Below are 5085 nucleotides of genomic sequence, written 5' to 3'. Positions count from 1 at the left end.
ACCTGGAACAAACAGGATGCCCACTTCAACTACAAGTCCTTGCCAGAGCAGTTAAGCCAGAGAATGAAGTAAAAAATCCAAATTGGAAAGGAGACAGTTCAGATTTTTCTGTTATTGACATGATCTTATATACAGAAAACACTAACATGCCACTGAAAAGCTGATAGAAATAATACATGAATTCACTAAAGATGAAGGTCATGAAATCAATATGCAAAAGTTAGTAGCATTTCTCTATGCAAATAGTGAACTATCTAAAAAGAAATCAAGAAAACCACCACATTTTCGACAATTCCGATATTATATGTAGCAATAAACTTAAGCAAAGAGATGAAAGATCTCTGAATGAAAACTATAAAACACTGATCAAACAAATTTAAAAAGAAACAAATGAATGGGGGAGATTTCCCAGATTTAAGGGTTGGCAGAATAAATATTGTTGAAATGTCTATACCACCAAGTGTGATCTACAGATTCAATCCAATCACTATTGACATACTAATGAACTTCACAGAAATGGAAAAAAATCCTAAAATTTGTATGAACCACAAAAAACCCACTGACTATCTACCGTAATCTTGAGCAAAAAGAACACAACTGGAGGCATCACACGACCTTTAAAGTACATTATGGAACTGACTTTGTAGCCTAGTGGTTATGGGATTCGAATACCACATGGTTAACCTTGTTCTGTGTGCCAGCTCTGGTGGTGTGAAAAACATGCCAGGTGTGTGTGTATGTGTGTGTGTGTGTGTGTGTGTGTGTGTGTGCACATCCCCCAAACCTCAAAAGGCTGGAAAGATGGAGAGAAGGGATTGCAATGTGACCATGCCCCATTGAAAGATGATTTCTCCCTCTCTTTCTCTCAGTCATTCTTCAGTAAGCACATGTGCCCTCTGCCATTAAAAAAAAAAAAGTACATAACAAAACTATAGTAACCCAAACTTAATGGTATTGGCATAAACACAGATACATAAGCCAATGGAACAGAACAGAAAATCCGGAAATAATTTCATGCATTTGCAACTAACTAATTTTTTTTAAATTTTTTTTTAGAGAGAGGTTTTTGCACGTGCGCTCACCAGACAGACAGAGAGAGACATATCACTTATCACTGTCCCTCCCTCTGTTTCTCTCTGGCGAGTGCATGCACTCTATGGCAAAAACCTATAAGACAAACAGCTCTGTGATAACGTTCAAACAAACTATCGATACGAATGACATGACGAAACCTCAATATTATGTAACTGAAAAGTACGTGTTAACAAGGGGAGTGATGGAGTAGGCGGGGTCAGGTACAACAGCATAAAAACACTCTAAATAAGGAAAACAATGTACCATAGTAACAGCAAGTGCTCACTTTAATCATAATTCTAAGTTACTTACTTTCACATTAACAGAGATGTTCCTATTAACCAAGAACTGAGCTAAGTATTATATATATTTTAATGGTTAACATGATTTGAAGAAATTTTATTAAAAAGTGATCAGGAGCTGGCTGAAAATTCTTACCATAAATATATTCTCTACATTTTTAATCACAATAAATTCAAATCTAAACTTCCTGAAAAGTTATGCTCTCTACTATTATACAGGGAGGTCTGAGTACTTAACTGCTCTGTAAAGTACTGGCTTACCATAAAGTGATTACTCCCAGAAACAGCGGCCCCTCCTTTCACATTTACAGTAAGAAAGGCTACGATCCTCCGCCAAGTTCTCATTTTATCACGAAATGCAGACACTAAGACAGGTGCGTGCGGTGGTAGCAAGGAGAAGAGCATCTCAACACTCTTACTTTTATTAAGGCTTTTGACAAGGAAGAATATAAAATGCCAGTACAGTCTACTAGCTACAGAGTAACCATCTATCCCCAAGCAGGAGACACGGGCCACAGTACAGCAGCCACTTCAACGTGTACAGGCCTTCTGAGTTCTCACTGTAAGAACACTCGGCTAAAGTCAAAGCATCTTTGCAATGAAACAGACAGCACAGCTTACGTAGCTTATAGGCTTCCGAAGACTGTCCTGAAACAAATGGGAACGCTCGCCTTTGCCAGCTGAGTTCTGAGCAGTTCAAGTGAAGGTGCCAGAAAGCTGACAAGCTGGAGAGGAGTATATCCCACTGGAGAAGAGCAGTGTGTGCGCTAGGACCTTCACGTCAAACTGATAGCCATCGACGACAATGACTTATTATACAGAGGCAGACAGGATATGCACTGCAGAAGGAAACGGTGAGAAGGCAATTCTTACAAACAAACCTCTTACCAGAGTCTTGTATAGCATTTCAGAGAGCGTAATTACAAAATGGGCACAGACCATTCACATAACATGTTAAAGGATTCCGTTTATATTACAATGACCTCGAATATAAACTCAGCAATTATAAACACACTTGCAAAACCGACCCTTTGGGACATTTCTTTGCTACCACACTCAGCCACTAGAGGCGTTTGGATGCAAAGGTTTAAGTCGTGCTGATCTGGACAAGCCAAGGCAGAGACTCTGATTTGGAGACTTAACGGACATCCCTGCCAGCGGGCTGCTGCTGCTGCTTCCAGATGCCGCTGGTGGGTCCCACTTAGGTCTCTTACTCTCAGCTGGAGGGCGGCACAGCTGTAATGGCTTCCTGGTGGCCTCTGAAGAAAGGGGAGCCTTTTTTGGTGAAGACTGAGATTGTGGTCTGATGGCATCAGGAGCAGAGTCCACCAAAGTATTACGTCGGGATTGAGATTTCTTTTCCTTCTTGTCTACTGGGGGTTTTACTTTCACTTCTCTCTTTTTAATTTCTTTAACTTTGCTTTTTCTCATAGTGAGGTCTTCGTCATCATCTTCACTCTCACCAAAATCAGAATCATCCTCGGAATCCTCACCAGTTGCGAAGTCTGGCTCAGAGTCATCAGGACTATCGGCATCACTGCCTTCCAAAAGAATCTTCCTGTGTTGGACCGCAGCTTTGGATGCTGCTTTTCTTTTCCTGTGAACATCATGAATATCCTCCTCCTCAGTAATCTTATCCAGATCTAAGTGATCACTGGGCACACTGCAGTTAGAGATATGGACAGATTTACTCATCGTTTCCGTCTCGCCACTGCCATGTTTCTCTTGAGACTTCTGCACATCCACAGTGGCTGTGGGGGTTCCTTCACTGATAAAGCCAGTGCGACTTCTAAGTCTCTCTGGTAGAGCTTGTCATCTAAAGACACCCTTTTCTTAGGTTTTTTTTCTTGTGGTATGATGTTTTCTTTCAGGAGAGTCTTCACGTTAGGTTTTGGTTTATTGTGTTTCCACTCCTTTGATATTGTTCGGGACTTCTTACTTAAAGGTACCATTGCAGAAACAGAATCATCATCGCTGTCGGAGTTTTCAAACTGTGAGTAATTGATTGATTTCCTATGTCTATGACCAAGAGAGAGATTTTTCATTATCACGAATGTCAATTTCTCACTTCTGTTCTATTCCTTAAGGCTATTAATAGCCTTATAAACAAAAATATGCTTGGCTTCTTTTTGAAATACTAAAAATCTAAAGCAGACTTGCAGGGGTCCAGCCAGTGGCGTGGTGGGTGCCCAGCCAGTGGCGTGGTGATTGAGGCGGCTGGATCCCACTGAGACATCTGAGTGGTTTGAGTGCTGGACCTAGTGGCCTGAAAAACACACTGGGCACATGTGTACGAATGAGCAGAATCCTCGCAGGCCGAACCATGGTCGCCTTCAGTGCTCAAAATCCCCCCGCAATGAGCTAATTTTTGACAAAGATACTAAACATACACCGTGGGGAAACAACAGTCTCTTCATTAAATGGTGTTGTGGAAACTAGATATCCATATGTAGAATAATGAAATTAGATCCTTATCTCTATATAAAAAAGTTAACTCAGGACCTGCAGGTGATGTCATGGTTACATTGGTGGACTCCCACATGTTCAAATGTGGGTCAAGTCCCAGATCTGTATGCTTGTACCTCACAGTGGGCCTGTGTGCATGCCCAAAATCCTGAGAGGAGAATGGAAGAAAGAAGGGATTATGGTGTGACCATGCTCCCTGGAGTGTGATTTCTCACTTCCTGTTTCTATCTCCCTAGTGAGCACACACACTCTATAGCAAAAATCTCTCTCTAAAAACAAACAAAAAATAAAGATGAATGAAAAATAAACTGAAATTGGATTACAGGTGAACAGAAACAAAAAACTATAAAGCTACTACAAGAAAACAGGATAAATGCTTCATGACATTGGTCTTGGAAAGAAATCTTGGCTTAAGACCTCAAAATCACAGGCATCAAAAACAAAAATAGCTCTTTTCCTGCTGGAACCATGGAGGGTGTTCAAGAGAAGAAAAAGAAGGTTCCTGCTGTGGCAGAAATCAAGAAAAAGGCTCTTTCTGTGGCAGAAGCCACCAAGAAAAAGGTTCCTGCTGTGCCAGAAACCGTTAAGAATAAGCTAAGGAATTTTGCAGAGCTGAAGATCAAGCTCCTGAGAAAGAAGTTTGCTCAAAAGATGCTTCGAAAGGCAAGGAGGAAGCTCATCTATGAAAAAGCTAAGCACTCTCATAAAGAATATGGACAAATGTATAGACAGAACTGAGATTCGCATGACCAGGATGGCAAGAAAAGCTGGCAACTTCTATGCACCTGCAGAGCCCAAATTGGCATTTGTCATCAGGATCCGAGGTATCAATGGAGTGAGCCCAAAGGTTCGAAAGGTGCAGCTTCTTCATCTTCACCAGATCTTCAATGGCACCTTTGTTAAGCTCAACAAGACCTCAGTTAACATGCTGAGAATTTTGGAACAATATATTGCATTTTAGTACCTGAACCAGGAGTCAGTTAATGAACTGATCTACAAACATGGTTATGGCAAAATCAATAAGAAGCAAATTGCTTTAACAGATAACTCTTTGATTGCTCAATCTCTTGGTAAATTTGGCATCATCTCATCTGCATGGAGGATCTGATGCATGAAATTTATACGGTTGGAAAATGTTTCAAAGAAGCAAATAACTTCCTGTGATCCTTCAAATTATCTTCTCCACAAAGTGGAATGACAAAAAAGACCACCCATTTTGTAGAAGGTGGAGATGCTGGCAACA

At 40.8% G+C, this 5085-nt stretch overlaps 1 pseudogene; it reads right to left on the bottom strand.

Moving 5' to 3' along the window:
* Positions 1 to 2432: 2432 nt before the first annotated feature.
* Positions 2433 to 3421, bottom strand: LOC102489367 (RAD51-associated protein 1 pseudogene; annotated as a pseudogene).
* Positions 3422 to 5085: the final 1664 nt, after the last annotated feature.

Source organism: Tupaia chinensis, unplaced genomic scaffold, assembly GCF_000334495.1.
Source record: "Tupaia chinensis unplaced genomic scaffold, TupChi_1.0 Scaffold144752_1, whole genome shotgun sequence".
Lineage (NCBI taxonomy): Eukaryota > Metazoa > Chordata > Mammalia > Scandentia > Tupaiidae > Tupaia > Tupaia belangeri.
The sequence above is the reverse complement of the archived record's forward strand: the minus strand, read 5'-3'. Positions and strand labels throughout refer to the sequence as shown.